This window comes from Lissotriton vulgaris, chromosome 8 (assembly GCF_964263255.1).
Source record: "Lissotriton vulgaris chromosome 8, aLisVul1.2, whole genome shotgun sequence".
Classification (NCBI taxonomy): Eukaryota; Metazoa; Chordata; class Amphibia; order Caudata; family Salamandridae; genus Lissotriton; species Lissotriton vulgaris.
The window spans coordinates 154,459,587-154,477,415 of record NC_141696.1 but is presented as its reverse complement, the minus strand read 5'-3'; the positions used below and the strand labels follow the sequence as shown (position 1 = coordinate 154,477,415).

Below are 17,829 nucleotides of genomic sequence, written 5' to 3'. Positions count from 1 at the left end.
CAGAAATTCACGCCTCAGCCAGTGAGGGTAAGTCCCAGGCCAGGGGCTAGAGAGCAAAAGACTGCATGTGCTCAGACGTTCCCTGCTAGGGACAGTTGATCTGAAACAAGGTCTGCTCTCTTGTATCCAGCAAGGATCTAGAAATCCTGCATGAATCTGCAAGGCACAATGACAGCATACATTTGCATAATATGCCCCACCTTCTGCCTTCCTACTTCCTGTGCAGTAGTTGTTTGTGTAGAGAGAGAGGTCGCATGCAAGGTAATTTTGTGAGTAGGATACAGGACCCTAAATAGCTGGTGAGAGGTATGAGGTATTCTAAAAGCATAACAATTGTACACCTGTGAAATGAAATGCTTTCACATGTGATCTTCTGTGTTTATTGTCCTGTGCATAAAGTTGCACCTTGTGTTTGAAGGTTTAAATTATTTCAGGCTTGCATGGAGGCAGAAATTTCTGAGTGACTTTTATACATTTCTTAAGACTCTGCACTGTCAGGATGGCCGAGTGGTCTAAGGCGCTGTGTTTAGGCCGCAGTCTCCTCTGGAGGTGTGGGTTCGAATCCCACTTCTGACATGACTTTTGGAGATGTAATCTCCTTTTTCAGGTTAACATCTGATGGAAGTTGCATCTGTTGGTCTTCACCTGGGATGTGATTCCGTCCTCATCTAGTCAAGAGAGCTGGGGTTTCTCATATATTTCGGTTGTATAAAGTCTTGCTGACAAAGTGCAGTCCTTACTATATGAGCATAGGACCCATGTAAGAGCTCATCTGGAAGAGTCATGCTCTTGTATGCCCTGGCCAGACAGGCAATGCAAATATGGAAGAATGCCTAGCATCTGGTAGACAGTTGGACTCCAGCACACTTACGGCAATTTCCTCAGGGCTGTGATCAGGGGCTGCTTAGATTTGCGTATTCCACCCTATGTTGTGACATTGAAATTCCTTGTCGAATTTGCTTTAGCTAGCCAAGAGGTGGCTGTTGACTCAATTTCAAAGCAGCTTTGGGCCGTTCAAGTGGCTGGTTAATAGCACTTTCTCTTTGTACGCCTTAAAGGCATAAAGAGTTCTTCATAGGTACTGCTCTCTATGGATTGTTCAAAGATCTGTTGGAAGTACTTATAATAGGATAAATAAATTGAGGGCATGCTTTTTCGGTACCCCACTTGCATGGCTGTCTGGCCTGTGGAAGGTTCTATAAATGCAAGTCAGGATGGCCGAGTGGTCTAAGGCGCTGCGTTCAGGTCGCAGTCTCTTCTGGAGGCGTGGGTTCAAATCCCACTTCTGACAATTGTGTGTTTACTCTACTTTTTTCTTGAGAGAGAAAAAATCAGATCATTTCCTTCACATGGGCTTATATGGTTGTCTACTTGGAAAAGTGCAGTGAGTTTTTTTCTTGCTCTAGCCACTCATGACCTAAGATGTGTGCTTTTTTTGGTTCACAATATCTTTCCCTCTCTGTAGATGATCAAGCAACATGTGGTCAGGATGGCCGAGTGGTCTAAGGCGCTGCGTTAAGGCCGCAGTCTCTCCTGGAGACGTGGGTTCGAATCCCACTTCTGACAAAACTTTAAGTCCATTTTGTCTCTGAGTTCTTTTAGAATCTCAGCTAAAAATTGGCAGTGCATATAATATCTGAATAAGTAACAAACTTCAGTTTCAACTGCAAATTAATTTGCCCAATTCTGTCTTCAAGCTCGTATAATATTCTTCTAGCACTCGTGCTGTTTTATGTGTTTTTTGGGGGGTGCTTAAAAAGTCCCTTTTATTAATGAAATGGGTTACATTCAGTCTTGTGATATTTTTGGTTTCCAATAAGTAGATTGTTAATTTTATGTAACCTCATTTTCTAATGCTCCATTCAAGAGATGTTTCCACTATGAAATGCAGAGCAAGGGGAAAGAGCACAAGTGATAGAGCGAGTGAGTGAGAAGGGGTGTTGAGGATGGAGAGAATGAAACAAAGACAGAGTGAGTGAACGGCAGGTAGGCCTAGAAGAGGAGACTAGAAGTGAAGGCGACATACTTTTCCCTGCTTTTGACCTCCCACCCATCCCAAACCGACCACAAACGTACCATCTGTGCAACGTTGGTATGCAGAAATTCACGCCTCAGCCAGTGAGGGTGAGTCCAAGGCCAGGGGCTAGAGAGCAAAAGACTGCATGTGCTCAGACGTTCCCTGCTAGGGACAGTTGATCTGAAACAAGGTCTGCTCTCTTGTATCCAGCAAGGATCTAGAAATCCTGCATGAATCTGCAAGGCACAATGACAGCATACATTTGCATAATATGCCCCACCTTCTGCCTTCCTACTTCCTGTGCAGTAGTTGTTTGTGTAGAGAGAGAGGTCGCATGCAAGGTAATTTTGTGAGTAGGATACAGGACCCTAAATAGCTGGTGAGAGGTATGAGGTATTCTAAAAGCATAAAAATTGTACTCCTGTGAAATGAAATGCTTTCACATGTGATCTTCTGTGTTTATTGTCCTGTGCATAAAGTTGCACCTTGTGTTTGAAGGTTTAAATTATTTCAGGCTTGCATGGAGGCAGAAATTTCTGAGTGACTTTTATACATTTCTTATGACTCTGCACTGTCAGGATGGCCGAGTGGTCTAAGGTGCTGTGTTTAGGCCGCAGTCTCCTCTGGAGGCGTGGGTTCGAATCCCACTTCTGACATGACTTTTGGAGATGTAATCTCCTTTTTCAGGTTAACATCTGATGGAAGTTGCATCTGTTGGTCTTCACCTGGGATGTGATTCCGTCCTCATCTAGTCAAGAGAGCTGGGGTTTCTCATATATTTCGGTTGTATAAAGTCTTGCTGACAAAGTGCAGTCCTTACTATATGAGCATAGGACCCATGTAAGAGCTCATCTGGAAGAGTCATGCTCTTGTATGCCCTGGCCAGACAGGCCATGCAAATATGGAAGAATGCCTAGCATCTGGTAGACAGTTGGACTCCAGCACACTTACGGCAATTTCCTCAGGGCTGTGATCAGGGGCTGCTTAGATTTGCGTATTCCACCCTATTTGTGACATTGAAATTCCTTGTTGAATTTGCTTTAGCTAGCCAAGAGGTGGCTGTTGACTCAATTTCAAAGCAGCTTTGGGCCGTTCAAGTGGCTGGTTAATATCACTTTCTCTTTGTACGCCTTAAAGGCATAAAGAGTTCTTCATAGGTACTGCTCTCTATGGATTGTTCAAAGATCTGTTGGAAGTACTTATAATAGGATAAATAAATTGAGGGCATACTTTTTCGGTACCCCACTTGCATGGCTGTCTGGCCTGTGGAAGGTTCTATAAATGCAAGTCAGGATGGCCGAGTGGTCTAAGGCGCTGCGTTCAGGTCGCAGTCTCTTCTGGAGGCGTGGGTTCAAATCCCACTTCTGACAATTGTGTGTTTACTCTACTTTTTTCTTGAGAGAGAAAAAATCTGATCATTTCCTTCACATGGGCTTATATGGTTGTCTACTTGGAAAAGTGCAGTGAGTTTTTTTCTTGCTCTAGCCACTCATGACCTAAGATGTGTGCTTTTTTTGGTTCACAATATCTTTCCCTCTCTGTAGATGATCAAGCAACATGTGGTCAGGATGGCCGAGTGGTCTAAGGCACTGCGTTAAGGCCGCAGTCTCTCCTGGAGACGTGGGTTCGAATCCCACTTCTGACAAAACTTTAAGTCCATTTTGTCTCTGAGTTCTTTTAGAATCTCAGCTAAAAATTGGCAGTGCATATAATATCTGAATAAGTAACAAACTTCAGTTTCAACTGCAAATTAATTTGCCCAATTCTGTCTTCAAGCTCGTATAATATTCTTCTAGCACTCGTGGTGTTTTATGTGTTTTTTGGGGGGTGCTTAAAAAGTCCCTTTTATTAATGAAATGGGTTACATTCAGACTTGTGATATTTTTGGTTTCCAATAAGTAGATTGTTAATTTTATGTAACCTCATTTTCTAATGCTCCATTCAAGAGATGTTTCCACTATGAAATGCAGAGCAAGGGGAAAGAGCACAAGTGATAGAGCGAGTGAGTGAGAAGGGGTGTTGAGGAAGGAGAGAATGAAACAAAGACAGAGTGAGTGAACGGCAGGTAGGCCTAGAAGAGGAGACTAGAAGTGAAGGCGACATACTTTTCCCTGCTTTTGACCTCCCACCCATCCCAAACCGACCACATACGTACCATCTATGCAACGTTGGTATGCAGAAATTCACGCCTCAGCCAGTGAGGGTAAGTCCCAGGCCAGGGGCTAGAGAGCAAAAGACTGCATGTGCTCAGACGTTCCCTGCTAGGGACAGTTGATCTGAAACAAGGTCTGCTCTCTTGTATCCAGCAAGGATCTAGAAATCCTGCATGAATCTGCAAGGCACAATGACAGCATACATTTGCATAATATGCCCCACCTTCTGCCTTCCTACTTCCTGTGCAGTAGTTGTTTGTGTAGAGAGAGAGGTCGCATGCAAGGTAATTTTGTGAGTAGGATACAGGACCCTAAATAGCTGGTGAGAGGTATGAGGTATTCTAAAAGCATAAAAATTGTACACCTGTGAAATGAAATGCTTTCACATGTGATCTTCTGTGTTTATTGTCCTGTGCATAAAGTTGCACCTTGTGTTTGAAGGTTTAAATTATTTCAGGCTTGCATGGAGGCAGAAATTTCTGAGTGACTTTTATACATTTCTTAAGACTCTTCACTGTCAGGATGGCCGAGTGGTCTAAGGCGCTGTGTTTAGGCCGCAGTCTCCTCTGGAGGCGTGGGTTCGAATCCCACTTCTGACATGACTTTTGGAGATGTAATCTCCTTTTTCAGGTTAACATCTGATGGAAGTTGCATCTGTTGGTCTTCACCTGGGATGTGATTCCGTCCTCATCTAGTCAAGAGAGCTGGGGTTTCTCATATATTTCGGTTGTATAAAGTCTTGCTGACAAAGTGCAGTCCTTACTATATGAGCATAGGACCCATGTAAGAGCTCATCTGGAAGAGTCATGCTCTTGTATGCCCTGGCCAGACAGGCAATGCAAATATGGAAGAATGCCTAGCATCTGGTAGACAGTTGGACTCCAGCACACTTACGGCAATTTCCTCAGGGCTGTGATCAGGGGCTGCTTAGATTTGCGTATTCCACCCTATGTTGTGACATTGAAATTCCTTGTTGAATTTGCTTTAGCTAGCCAAGAGGTGGCTGTTGACTCAATTTCAAAGCAGCTTTGGGCCGTTCAAGTGGCTGGTTAATAGCACTTTCTCTTTGTACGCCTTAAAGGCATAAAGAGTTCTTCATAGGTACTGCTCTCTATGGATTGTTCAAAGATCTGTTGGAAGTACTTATAATAGGATAAATAAATTGAGGGCATGCTTTTTTGGTACCCCACTTGCATGGCTGTCTGGCCTGTGGAAGGTTCTATAAATGCAAGTCAGGATGGCCGAGTGGTCTAAGGCGCTGCGTTCAGGTCGCAGTCTCTTCTGGAGGCGTGGGTTCAAATCCCACTTCTGACAATTGTGTGTTTACTCTACTTTTTTCTTGGGAGAGAAAAAATCAGATCATTTCCCTCACATGGGCTTATATGGTTGTCTACTTGGAAAAGTGCAGTGAGTTTTTTTCTTGCTCTAGCCACTCATGACCTAAGATGTGTGCTTTTTTTGGTTCACAATATCTTTCCCTCTCTGTAGATGATCAAGCAACGTGTGGTCAGGATGGCAGAGTGGTCTAAGGCGCTGCGTTAAGTCCGCAGTCTCTCCTGGAGGCGTGGGTTCGAATCCCACTTCTGACAAACCTTTAAGTCCATTTTGTCTCTGAGTTCTTTTAGAATCTCAGCTAAAAATTGGCAGTGCATATAATATCTGAATAAGTAACAAACTTCAGTTTCAACTGCAAATTAATTTGCCCAATTCTGTCTTCAAGCTCGTATAATATTCTTCTAGCACTCGTGGTGTTTTATGTGTTTTTAGGGGGGTGCTTAAAAACTCCCTTTTATTAATGAAATGGGTTACATTCAGACTTGTGATATTTTTGGTTTCCAATAAGTAGATTGTTAATTTTATGTAACCTCATTTTCTAATGCTCCATTCAAGAGATGTTTCCACTATGAAATGCAGAGCAAGGGGAAAGAGCACAAGTGATAGAGCGAGTGAGTGAGAAGGGGTGTTGAGGAAGGAGAGAATGAAACAAAGACAGAGTGAGTGAACGGCAGGTAGGCCTAGAAGAGGAGACTAGAAGTGAAGGCGACATACTTTTCCCTGCTTTTGACCTCCCACCCATCCCAAACCGACCACATACGTACCATCTATGCAACGTTGGTATGCAGAAATTCACGCCTCAGCCAGTGAGGGTAAGTCCCAGGCCAGGGGCTAGAGAGCAAAAGACTGCATGTGCTCAGACGTTCCCTGCTAGGGACAGTTGATCTGAAACAAGGTCTGCTCTCTTGTATCCAGCAAGGATCTAGAAATCCTGCATGAATCTGCAAGGCACAATGACAGCATACATTTGCATAATATGCCCCACCTTCTGCCTTCCTACTTCCTGTGCAGTAGTTGTTTGTGTAGAGAGAGAGGTCGCATGCAAGGTAATTTTGTGAGTAGGATACAGGACCCTAAATAGCTGGTGAGAGGTATGAGGTATTCTAAAAGCATAAAAATTGTACACCTGTGAAATGAAATGCTTTCACATGTGATCTTCTGTGTTTATTGTCCTGTGCATAAAGTTGCACCTTGTGTTTGAAGGTTTAAATTATTTCAGGCTTGCATGGAGGCAGAAATTTCTGAGTGACTTTTATACATTTCTTAAGACTCTGCACTGTCAGGATGGCCGAGTGGTCTAAGGCGCTGTGTTTAGGCCGCAGTCTCCTCTGGAGGCGTGGGTTCGAATCCCACTTCTGACATGACTTTTGGAGATGTAATCTCCTTTTTCAGGTTAACATCTGATGGAAGTTGCATCTGTTGGTCTTCACCTGGGATGTGATTCCGTCCTCATCTAGTCAAGAGAGCTGGGGTTTCTCATATATTTCGGTTGTATAAAGTCTTGCTGACAAAGTGCAGTCCTTACTATATGAGCATAGGACCCATGTAAGAGCTCATCTGGAAGAGTCATGCTCTTGTATGCCCTGGCCAGACAGGCAATGCAAATATGGAAGAATGCCTAGCATCTGGTAGACAGTTGGACTCCAGCACACTTACGGCAATTTCCTCAGGGCTGTGATCAGGGGCTGCTTAGATTTGCGTATTCCACCCTATGTTGTGACATTGAAATTCCTTGTTGAATTTGCTTTAGCTAGCCAAGAGGTGGCTGTTGACTCAATTTCAAAGCAGCTTTGGGCCGTTCAAGTGGCTGGTTAATAGCACTTTCTCTTTGTACGCCTTAAAGGCATAAAGAGTTCTCCATAGGTACTGCTCTCTATGGATTGTTCAAAGATCTGTTGGAAGTACTTATAATAGGATAAATAAATTGAGGGCATGCTTTTTCGGTACCCCACTTGCATGGCTGTCTGGCCTGTGGAAGGTTCTATAAATGCAAGTCAGGATGGCCGAGTGGTCTAAGGCGCTGCGTTCAGGTCGCAGTCTCTTCTGGAGGCGTGGGTTCAAATCCCACTTCTGACAATTGTGTGTTTACTCTACTTTTTTCTTGAGAGAGAAAAAATCAGATTATTTCCTTCACATGGGCTTATATGGTTGTCTACTTGGAAAAGTGCAGTGAGTTTTTTTCTTGCTCTAGCCACTCATGACCTAAGATGTGTGCTTTTTTTGGTTCACAATATCTTTCCCTCTCTGTAGATGATCAAGCAACATGTGGTCAGGATGGCCGAGTGGTCTAAGGCGCTGCGTTAAGGCCGCAGTCTCTCCTGGAGACGTGGGTTCGAATCCCACTTCTGACAAAACTTTAAGTCCATTTTGTCTCTGAGTTCTTTTAGAATCTCAGCTAAAAATTGGCAGTGCATATAATATCTGAATAAGTAACAAACTTCAGTTTCAACTGCAAATTAATTTGCCCAATTCTGTCTTCAAGCTCGTATAATATTCTTCTAGCACTCGTGCTGTTTTATGTGTTTTTTGGGGGGTGCTTAAAAAGTCCCTTTTATTAATGAAATGGGTTACATTCAGTCTTGTGATATTTTTGGTTTCCAATAAGTAGATTGTTAATTTTATGTAACCTCATTTTCTAATGCTCCATTCAAGAGATGTTTCCACTATGAAATGCAGAGCAAGGGGAAAGAGCACAAGTGATAGAGCGAGTGAGTGAGAAGGGGTGTTGAGGATGGAGAGAATGAAACAAAGACAGAGTGAGTGAACGGCAGGTAGGCCTAGAAGAGGAGACTAGAAGTGAAGGCGACATACTTTCCCCTGCTTTTGACCTCCCACCCATCCCAAACCGACCACAAACGTACCATCTGTGCAACGTTGGTATGCAGAAATTCACGCCTCAGCCAGTGAGGGTGAGTCCAAGGCCAGGGGCTAGAGAGCAAAAGACTGCATGTGCTCAGACGTTCCCTGCTAGGGACAGTTGATCTGAAACAAGGTCTGCTCTCTTGTATCCAGCAAGGATCTAGAAATCCTGCATGAATCTGCAAGGCACAATGACAGCATACATTTGCATAATATGCCCCACCTTCTGCCTTCCTACTTCCTGTGCAGTAGTTGTTTGTGTAGAGAGAGAGGTCGCATGCAAGGTAATTTTGTGAGTAGGATACAGGACCCTAAATAGCTGGTGAGAGGTATGAGGTATTCTAAAAGCATAAAAATTGTACTCCTGTGAAATGAAATGCTTTCACATGTGATCTTCTGTGTTTATTGTCCTGTGCATAAAGTTGCACCTTGTGTTTGAAGGTTTAAATTATTTCAGGCTTGCATGGAGGCAGAAATTTCTGAGTGACTTTTATACATTTCTTATGACTCTGCACTGTCAGGATGGCCGAGTGGTCTAAGGTGCTGTGTTTAGGCCGCAGTCTCCTCTGGAGGCGTGGGTTCGAATCCCACTTCTGACATGACTTTTGGAGATGTAATCTCCTTTTTCAGGTTAACATCTGATGGAAGTTGCATCTGTTGGTCTTCACCTGGGATGTGATTCCGTCCTCATCTAGTCAAGAGAGCTGGGGTTTCTCATATATTTCGGTTGTATAAAGTCTTGCTGACAAAGTGCAGTCCTTACTATATGAGCATAGGACCCATGTAAGAGCTCATCTGGAAGAGTCATGCTCTTGTATGCCCTGGCCAGACAGGCCATGCAAATATGGAAGAATGCCTAGCATCTGGTAGACAGTTGGACTCCAGCACACTTACGGCAATTTCCTCAGGGCTGTGATCAGGGGCTGCTTAGATTTGCGTATTCCACCCTATTTGTGACATTGAAATTCCTTGTTGAATTTGCTTTAGCTAGCCAAGAGGTGGCTGTTGACTCAATTTCAAAGCAGCTTTGGGCCGTTCAAGTGGCTGGTTAATATCACTTTCTCTTTGTACGCCTTAAAGGCATAAAGAGTTCTTCATAGGTACTGCTCTCTATGGATTGTTCAAAGATCTGTTGGAAGTACTTATAATAGGATAAATAAATTGAGGGCATACTTTTTCGGTACCCCACTTGCATGGCTGTCTGGCCTGTGGAAGGTTCTATAAATGCAAGTCAGGATGGCCGAGTGGTCTAAGGCGCTGCGTTCAGGTCGCAGTCTCTTCTGGAGGCGTGGGTTCAAATCCCACTTCTGACAATTGTGTGTTTACTCTACTTTTTTCTTGAGAGAGAAAAAATCTGATCATTTCCTTCACATGGGCTTATATGGTTGTCTACTTGGAAAAGTGCAGTGAGTTTTTTTCTTGCTCTAGCCACTCATGACCTAAGATGTGTGCTTTTTTTGGTTCACAATATCTTTCCCTCTCTGTAGATGATCAAGCAACATGTGGTCAGGATGGCCGAGTGGTCTAAGGCGCTGCGTTAAGGCCGCAGTCTCTCCTGGAGACGTGGGTTCGAATCCCACTTCTGACAAAACTTTAAGTCCATTTTGTCTCTGAGTTCTTTTAGAATCTCAGCTAAAAATTGGCAGTGCATATAATATCTGAATAAGTAACAAACTTCAGTTTCAACTGCAAATTAATTTGCCCAATTCTGTCTTCAAGCTCGTATAATATTCTTCTAGCACTCGTGGTGTTTTATGTGTTTTTTGGGGGGTGCTTAAAAAGTCCCTTTTATTAATGAAATGGGTTACATTCAGACTTGTGATATTTTTGGTTTCCAATAAGTAGATTGTTAATTTTATGTAACCTCATTTTCTAATGCTCCATTCAAGAGATGTTTCCACTATGAAATGCAGAGCAAGGGGAAAGAGCACAAGTGATAGAGCGAGTGAGTGAGAAGGGGTGTTGAGGATGGAGAGAATGAAACAAAGACAGAGTGAGTGAACGGCAGGTAGGCCTAGAAGAGGAGACTAGAAGTGAAGGCGACATACTTTTCCCTGCTTTTGACCTCCCACCCATCCCAAACCGACCACAAACGTACCATCTGTGCAACGTTGGTATGCAGAAATTCACGCCTCAGCCAGTGAGGGTGAGTCCAAGGCCAGGGGCTAGAGAGCAAAAGACTGCATGTGCTCAGACGTTCCCTGCTAGGGACAGTTGATCTGAAACAAGGTCTGCTCTCTTGTATCCAGCAAGGATCTAGAAATCCTGCATGAATCTGCAAGGCACAATGACAGCATACATTTGCATAATATCCCCCACCTTCTGCCTTCCTACTTCCTGTGCAGTAGTTGTTTGTTTAGAGAGAGAGGTCGCAGGCAAGGTAATTTTGTGAGTAGGATACAGGACCCTAAATAGCTGGTGAGAGGTATGAGGTATTCTAAAAGCATAAAAATTGTACACCTGTGAAATGAAATGCTTTCACATGTGATCTTCTGTGTTTATTGTCCTGTGCATAAAGTTGCACCTTGTGTTTGAAGGTTTAAATTATTTCAGGCTTGCATGGAGGCAGAAATTTCTGAGTGACTTTTATACATTTCTTAAGACTCTTCAGTGTCAGGATGGCCGAGTGGTCTAAGGCGCTGTGTTTAGGCCGCAGTCTCCTCTGGAGGTGTGGGTTCAAATCTCACTTCTGACATGACTTTTTGAGATATAATCTCCTTTTTCAGGTTAACATCTGATGGAAGTTGCATCTGTTGGTCTTCACCTGGGATGTGATTCCGTCCTCATCTAGTCAAGAGAGCTGGGGTTTCTCATATATTTCGGTTGTATAAATTCTTGCTGACAAAGTGCAGTCCTTACTATATGAGCATAGGACCCATGTAAGAGCTCATCTGGAAGAGTCATGCTCTTGTATGCCCTGGCCAGACAGGCCATGCAAATATGGAAGAATGCCTAGCATCTGGTAGACAGTTGGACTCCAGCACACTTACGGCAATTTCCTCAGGGCTGTGATCAGGGGCTGCTTAGATTTGCGTATTCCACCCTATGTTGTGACATTGAAATTCCTTGTTGAATTTGCTTTAGCTAGCCAAGAGGTGGCTGTTGACTCAATTTCAAAGCAGCTTTGGGCCTTTCAAGTGGCTGGTTAATAGCACTTTCTCTTTGTACGCCTTAAAGGTCTAAAGAGTTCTTCATAGGTACTGCTCTCTATGGATTGTTCAAAGATCTGTTGGAAGTACTTATAATAGGATAAATAAATTGAGGGCATGCCTTTTCGGTACCCCACTTGCATGGCTGTCTGGCCTGTGGAAGGTTCCACAAATGCAAGTCAGGATGGCAGAGTGGTCTAAGGCGCTGCGTTCAGGTCGCAGTCTCTTCTGGAGGCGTGGGTTCAAATCCCACTTCTGACAATTGTGTGTTTACTCTACTTTTTTCTTGGGAGAGAAAAAATCAGATCATTTCCCTCACATGGGCTTATATGGTTGTCTACTTGGAAAAGTGCAGTGAGTTTTTTTCTTGCTCTAGCCACTCATGACCTAAGATGTGTGCTTTTTTTGGTTCACAATATCTTTCCCTCTCTGTAGATGATCAAGCAACGTGTGGTCAGGATGGCCGAGTGGTCTAAGGCGCTGCGTTAAGTCCGCAGTCTCTCCTGGAGGCGTGGGTTCGAATCCCACTTCTGACAAACCTTTAAGTCCATTTTGTCTCTGAGTTCTTTTAGAATCTCAGCTAAAAATTGGCAGTGCATATAATATCTGAATAAGTAACAACTTCAGTTTCAACTGCAAATTAATTTGCCCAATTCTGTCTTCAAGCTCGTATAATATTCTTCTAGCACTCGTGGTGTTTTATGTGTTTTTTGGGGGGTGCTTAAAAAGTCCCTTTTATTAATGAAATGGGTTACATTCAGACTTGTGATATTTTTGGTTTCCAATAAGTAGATTGTTAATTTTATGTAACCTCATTTTCTAATGCTCCATTCAAGAGATGTTTCCACTATGAAATGCAGAGCAAGGGGAAAGAGCACAAGTGATAGAGCGAGTGAGTGAGAAGGGGTGTTGAGGAAGGAGAGAATGAAACAAAGACAGAGTGAGTGAACGGCAGGTAGGCCTAGAAGAGGAGACTAGAAGTGAAGGCGACATACTTTTCCCTGCTTTTGACCTCCCACCCATCCCAAACCGACCACAAACGTACCATCTGTGCAACGTTGGTATGCAGAAATTCACGCCTCAGCCAGTGAGGGTGAGTCCAAGGCCAGGGGCTAGAGAGCAAAAGACTGCATGTGCTCAGACGTTCCCTGCTAGGGACAGTTGATCTGAAACAAGGTCTGCTCTCTTGTATCCAGCAAGGATCTAGAAATCCTGCATGAATCTGCAAGGCACAATGACAGCATACATTTGCATAATATCCCCCACCTTCTGCCTTCCTACTTCCTGTGCAGTAGTTGTTTGTTTAGAGAGAGAGGTCGCAGGCAAGGTAATTTTGTGAGTAGGATACAGGACCCTAAATAGCTGGTGAGAGGTATGAGGTATTCTAAAAGCATAAAAATTGTACACCTGTGAAATGAAATGCTTTCACATGTGATCTTCTGTGTTTATTGTCCTGTGCATAAAGTTGCACCTTGTGTTTGAAGGTTTAAATTATTTCAGGCTTGCATGGAGGCAGAAATTTCTGAGTGACTTTTATACATTTCTTAAGACTCTTCAGTGTCAGGATGGCCGAGTGGTCTAAGGCGCTGTGTTTAGGCCGCAGTCTCCTCTGGAGGTGTGGGTTCAAATCTCACTTCTGACATGACTTTTTGAGATATAATCTCCTTTTTCAGGTTAACATCTGATGGAAGTTGCATCTGTTGGTCTTCACCTGGGATGTGATTCCGTCCTCATCTAGTCAAGAGAGCTGGGGTTTCTCATATATTTCGGTTGTATAAATTCTTGCTGACAAAGTGCAGTCCTTACTATATGAGCATAGGACCCATGTAAGAGCTCATCTGGAAGAGTCATGCTCTTGTATGCCCTGGCCAGACAGGCCATGCAAATATGGAAGAATGCCTAGCATCTGGTAGACAGTTGGACTCCAGCACACTTACGGCAATTTCCTCAGGGCTGTGATCAGGGGCTGCTTAGATTTGCGTATTCCACCCTATGTTGTGACATTGAAATTCCTTGTTGAATTTGCTTTAGCTAGCCAAGAGGTGGCTGTTGACTCAATTTCAAAGCAGCTTTGGGCCTTTCAAGTGGCTGGTTAATAGCACTTTCTCTTTGTACGCCTTAAAGGTCTAAAGAGTTCTTCATAGGTACTGCTCTCTATGGATTGTTCAAAGATCTGTTGGAAGTACTTATAATAGGATAAATAAATTGAGGGCATGCCTTTTCGGTACCCCACTTGCATGGCTGTCTGGCCTGTGGAAGGTTCCACAAATGCAAGTCAGGATGGCAGAGTGGTCTAAGGCGCTGCGTTCAGGTCGCAGTCTCTTCTGGAGGCGTGGGTTCAAATCCCACTTCTGACAATTGTGTGTTTACTCTACTTTTTTCTTGGGAGAGAAAAAATCAGATCATTTCCCTCACATGGGCTTATATGGTTGTCTACTTGGAAAAGTGCAGTGAGTTTTTTTCTTGCTCTAGCCACTCATGACCTAAGATGTGTGCTTTTTTTGGTTCACAATATCTTTCCCTCTCTGTAGATGATCAAGCAACGTGTGGTCAGGATGGCCGAGTGGTCTAAGGCGCTGCGTTAAGTCCGCAGTCTCTCCTGGAGGCGTGGGTTCGAATCCCACTTCTGACAAACCTTTAAGTCCATTTTGTCTCTGAGTTCTTTTAGAATCTCAGCTAAAAATTGGCAGTGCATATAATATCTGAATAAGTAACAACTTCAGTTTCAACTGCAAATTAATTTGCCCAATTCTGTCTTCAAGCTCGTATAATATTCTTCTAGCACTCGTGGTGTTTTATGTGTTTTTTGGGGGGTGCTTAAAAAGTCCCTTTTATTAATGAAATGGGTTACATTCAGACTTGTGATATTTTTGGTTTCCAATAAGTAGATTGTTAATTTTATGTAACCTCATTTTCTAATGCTCCATTCAAGAGATGTTTCCACTATGAAATGCAGAGCAAGGGGAAAGAGCACAAGTGATAGAGCGAGTGAGTGAGAAGGGGTGTTGAGGAAGGAGAGAATGAAACAAAGACAGAGTGAGTGAACGGCAGGTAGGCCTAGAAGAGGAGACTAGAAGTGAAGGCGACATACTTTTCCCTGCTTTTGACCTCCCACCCATCCCAAACCGACCACATACGTACCATCTATGCAACGTTGGTATGCAGAAATTCACGCCTCAGCCAGTGAGGGTAAGTCCCAGGCCAGGGGCTAGAGAGCAAAAGACTGCATGTGCTCAGACGTTCCCTGCTAGGGACAGTTGATCTGAAACAAGGTCTGCTCTCTTGTATCCAGCAAGGATCTAGAAATCCTGCATGAATCTGCAAGGCACAATGACAGCATACATTTACATAATATGCCCCACCTTCTGCCTTCCTACTTCCTGTGCATTAGTTGTTTGTGTAGAGAGAGAGGTCGCATGCAAGGTAATTTTGTGAGTAGGATACAGGACCCTAAATAGCTGGTGAGAGGTATGAGGTATTCTAAAAGCATAAAAATTGTACACCTGTGAAATGAAATGCTTTCACATGTGATCTTCTGTGTTTATTGTCCTGTGCATAAAGTTGCACCTTGTGTTTGAAGGTTTAAATTATTTCAGGCTTGCATGGAGGCAGAAATTTCTGAGTGACTTTTATACATTTCTTAAGACTCTGCACTGTCAGGATGGCCGAGTGGTCTAAGGCGCTGTGTTTAGGCCACAGTCTCCTCTGGAGGCGTGGGTTCGAATCCCACTTCTGACATGACTTTTGGAGATGTAATCTCCTTTTTCAGGTTAACATCTGATGGAAGTTGCATCTGTTGGTCTTCACCTGGGATGTGATTCCGTCCTCATCTAGTCAAGAGAGCTGGGGTTTCTCATATATTTCGGTTGTATAAAGTCTTGCTGACAAAGTGCAGTCCTTACTATATGAGCATAGGACCCATGTAAGAGCTCATCTGGAAGAGTCATGCTCTTGTATGCCCTGGCCAGACAGGCCATGCAAATATGGAAGAATGCCTAGCATCTGGTAGACAGTTGGACTCCAGCACACTTACGGCAATTTCCTCAGGGCTGTGATCAGGGGCTGCTTAGATTTGCGTATTCCACCCTATTTGTGACATTGAAATTCCTTGTTGAATTTGCTTTAGCTAGCCAAGAGGTGGCTGTTGACTCAATTTCAAAGCAGCTTTGGGCCGTTCAAGTGGCTGGTTAATATCACTTTCTCTTTGTACGCCTTAAAGGTCTAAAGAGTTCTTCATAGGTACTGCTCTCTATGGATTGTTCAAAGATCTGTTGGAAGTACTTATAATAGGATAAATAAATTGAGGGCATGCCTTTTCGGTACCCCACTTGCATGGCTGTCTGGCCTGTGGAAGGTTCCACAAATGCAAGTCAGGATGGCCGAGTGGTCTAAGGCGCTGTGTTCAGGTCACAGTCTCTTCTGGAGGCGTGGGTTCAAATCCCACTTCTGACAATTGTGTGTTTACTCTACTTTTTTCTTGAGAGAGAAAAAAATAGATCATTTCCCTCCCATGGACTTATATGGTTGTCTACTTGGAAAAGTGCAGTGAGTTTTTTTCTTGCTCTAGCCACTCATGACCTAAGATGTGTGCTTTTCTTGGTTCACAATATCTTTCCCTCTCTGTAGATGATCAAGCAACATGTGGTCAGGATGGCCGAGTGCTCTAAGGCGCTGCGTTAAGGCCGCAGTCTCTCCTGGAGGCGTGGGTTCGAATCCCACTTCTGACAAAACTTTAAGTCCATTTTGTCTCTGAGTTCTTTTAGAATCTCAGCTAAAAATTGGCAGTGCATAAAATATCTGAATAAGTAACAAACTTCAGTTTCAACTGCAAATTAATTTGCCCAATTCTGTCTTCAAGCTCGTGTAATATTCTTCTAGCACTCGTGGTGTTTTATGTGTTTTTTGGGGGGTGCTTAAAAAGTCCCTTTTATTAATGAAATGGGTTACATTCAGTCTTGTGATATTTTTGGTTTCCAATAAGTAGATTGTTAATTTTATGTAACCTCATTTTCTAATGCTCCATTCAAGAGATGTTTCCACTATGAAATGCAGAGCAAGGGGAAAGAGCACAAGTGATAGAGCGAGTGAGTGAGAAGGGGTGTTGAGGAAGGAGAGAATGAAACAAAGACAGAGTGAGTGAACGGCAGGTAGGCCTAGAAGAGGAGACTAGAAGTGAAGGCGACATACTTTTCCCTGCTTTTGACCTCCCACCCATCCCAAACCGACCACAAACGTACCATCTATGCAACGTTGGTATGCAGAAATTCACGCCTCAGCCAGTGAGGGTGAGTCCCAGGCCAGGGGCTAGAGAGCAAAAGACTGCATGTGCTCAGACGTTCCCTGCTAGGGACAGTTGATCTGAAACAAGGTCTGCTCTCTTGTATCCAGCAAGGATCTAGAAATCCTGCATGAATCTGCAAGGCACAATGACAGCATACATTTGCATAATATGCCCCACCTTCTGCCTTCCTACTTCCTGTGCAGTAGTTGCTTGTGTAGAGAGAGAGGTCGCAGGCAAGGTAATTTTGTGAGTAGGATACAGGACCCTAAATAGCTGGTGAGAGGTATGAGGTATTCTAAAAGCATAAAAATTGTACACCTGTGAAATGAAATACTTTCACATGTGATCTTCTGTGTTTATTGTCCTGTGCATAAAGTTGCACCTTGTGTTTGAAGGTTTAAATTATTTCAGGCTTGCATGGAGGCAGAAATTTCTGAGTGACTTGTATACATTTCTTAATATTCTGCACTGTCAGGATGGCCGAGTGGTCTAAGGCGCTGTGTTTAGGCTGCAGTCTCCTCTGGAGGCGTGGGTTCGAATCCCACTTCTGACTTCACTTTTGGAGATGTAATCTCCTTTTTCAGGTTAACATCTGATGGAAGTTGCATCTGTTGGTCTTAACCTGGGATGTGATTCCGTCATCATCTAGTCAAGAGAGCTGGGGTTTCTCATATATTTCGGTTGTATAAAGTCTTGCTGACAAAGTGCAGTCCTTACTATATGAGCATAGGACCCATGTAAGAGATCATCTGGAAGAGTAACGCTCTTGTATGCCCTGGCCAGACAGGCCATGCAAATATGGAAGAATGCCTAGCATCTGGTAGACAGTTGGACTCCAGCACACTTACGGCAATTTCCTCAGGGCTGTGATCAGGGGCTGCTTAGATTTGCGTATTCCACCCTATGTTGTGACATTGAAATTCCTTGTTGAATTTGCTTGAGCTAGCCAAGAGGTGGCTGTTGACTCAATTTCAAAGCAGCTTTGGGCCATTCAAGTGGCTGGTTAATAGCACTTTCTCTTTGTACGCCTTAAAG

General features: G+C 43.6%; 20 non-coding genes across 20 annotated transcripts; all 20 read left to right on the top strand.

Moving 5' to 3' along the window:
• Positions 1 to 493: 493 nt before the first annotated feature.
• Positions 494 to 576, top strand: TRNAL-UAG (transfer RNA leucine (anticodon UAG)). The gene has a single exon. It is a non-coding gene; the product is annotated as a tRNA-Leu (tRNA).
• Positions 577 to 1,208: 632 nt separating this feature from the next.
• On the top strand, positions 1,209 to 1,291 carry TRNAL-CAG (transfer RNA leucine (anticodon CAG)). Its single transcript has one exon. It is a non-coding gene; the product is annotated as a tRNA-Leu (tRNA).
• Positions 1,292 to 1,483: 192 nt separating this feature from the next.
• Positions 1,484 to 1,566, top strand: TRNAL-AAG (transfer RNA leucine (anticodon AAG)). The gene has a single exon. It is a non-coding gene; the product is annotated as a tRNA-Leu (tRNA).
• A 1,024-nt stretch (positions 1,567 to 2,590) lies between these two features.
• Positions 2,591 to 2,673, top strand: TRNAL-UAG (transfer RNA leucine (anticodon UAG)). The gene has a single exon. It is a non-coding gene; the product is annotated as a tRNA-Leu (tRNA).
• Positions 2,674 to 3,304: 631 nt separating this feature from the next.
• Positions 3,305 to 3,387, top strand: TRNAL-CAG (transfer RNA leucine (anticodon CAG)). The gene has a single exon. It is a non-coding gene; the product is annotated as a tRNA-Leu (tRNA).
• Positions 3,388 to 3,579: 192 nt separating this feature from the next.
• Positions 3,580 to 3,662, top strand: TRNAL-AAG (transfer RNA leucine (anticodon AAG)). The gene has a single exon. It is a non-coding gene; the product is annotated as a tRNA-Leu (tRNA).
• Positions 3,663 to 4,686: 1,024 nt separating this feature from the next.
• On the top strand, positions 4,687 to 4,769 carry TRNAL-UAG (transfer RNA leucine (anticodon UAG)). Its single transcript has one exon. It is a non-coding gene; the product is annotated as a tRNA-Leu (tRNA).
• Positions 4,770 to 5,401: 632 nt separating this feature from the next.
• On the top strand, positions 5,402 to 5,484 carry TRNAL-CAG (transfer RNA leucine (anticodon CAG)). Its single transcript has one exon. It is a non-coding gene; the product is annotated as a tRNA-Leu (tRNA).
• Positions 5,485 to 6,783: 1,299 nt separating this feature from the next.
• Positions 6,784 to 6,866, top strand: TRNAL-UAG (transfer RNA leucine (anticodon UAG)). Its single transcript has one exon. It is a non-coding gene; the product is annotated as a tRNA-Leu (tRNA).
• Positions 6,867 to 7,498: 632 nt separating this feature from the next.
• On the top strand, positions 7,499 to 7,581 carry TRNAL-CAG (transfer RNA leucine (anticodon CAG)). Its single transcript has one exon. It is a non-coding gene; the product is annotated as a tRNA-Leu (tRNA).
• A 192-nt stretch (positions 7,582 to 7,773) lies between these two features.
• Positions 7,774 to 7,856, top strand: TRNAL-AAG (transfer RNA leucine (anticodon AAG)). The gene has a single exon. It is a non-coding gene; the product is annotated as a tRNA-Leu (tRNA).
• A 1,024-nt stretch (positions 7,857 to 8,880) lies between these two features.
• On the top strand, positions 8,881 to 8,963 carry TRNAL-UAG (transfer RNA leucine (anticodon UAG)). The gene has a single exon. It is a non-coding gene; the product is annotated as a tRNA-Leu (tRNA).
• A 631-nt stretch (positions 8,964 to 9,594) lies between these two features.
• TRNAL-CAG (transfer RNA leucine (anticodon CAG)) lies at positions 9,595 to 9,677 on the top strand. Its single transcript has one exon. It is a non-coding gene; the product is annotated as a tRNA-Leu (tRNA).
• Positions 9,678 to 9,869: 192 nt separating this feature from the next.
• Positions 9,870 to 9,952, top strand: TRNAL-AAG (transfer RNA leucine (anticodon AAG)). Its single transcript has one exon. It is a non-coding gene; the product is annotated as a tRNA-Leu (tRNA).
• Positions 9,953 to 11,966: 2,014 nt separating this feature from the next.
• On the top strand, positions 11,967 to 12,049 carry TRNAL-AAG (transfer RNA leucine (anticodon AAG)). Its single transcript has one exon. It is a non-coding gene; the product is annotated as a tRNA-Leu (tRNA).
• A 1,738-nt stretch (positions 12,050 to 13,787) lies between these two features.
• TRNAL-CAG (transfer RNA leucine (anticodon CAG)) lies at positions 13,788 to 13,870 on the top strand. The gene has a single exon. It is a non-coding gene; the product is annotated as a tRNA-Leu (tRNA).
• Positions 13,871 to 14,062: 192 nt separating this feature from the next.
• TRNAL-AAG (transfer RNA leucine (anticodon AAG)) lies at positions 14,063 to 14,145 on the top strand. Its single transcript has one exon. It is a non-coding gene; the product is annotated as a tRNA-Leu (tRNA).
• A 1,023-nt stretch (positions 14,146 to 15,168) lies between these two features.
• Positions 15,169 to 15,251, top strand: TRNAL-UAG (transfer RNA leucine (anticodon UAG)). The gene has a single exon. It is a non-coding gene; the product is annotated as a tRNA-Leu (tRNA).
• A 631-nt stretch (positions 15,252 to 15,882) lies between these two features.
• Positions 15,883 to 15,965, top strand: TRNAL-CAG (transfer RNA leucine (anticodon CAG)). Its single transcript has one exon. It is a non-coding gene; the product is annotated as a tRNA-Leu (tRNA).
• A 1,299-nt stretch (positions 15,966 to 17,264) lies between these two features.
• TRNAL-UAG (transfer RNA leucine (anticodon UAG)) lies at positions 17,265 to 17,347 on the top strand. Its single transcript has one exon. It is a non-coding gene; the product is annotated as a tRNA-Leu (tRNA).
• The last annotated feature ends 482 nt before the right edge of the window (positions 17,348 to 17,829 follow it).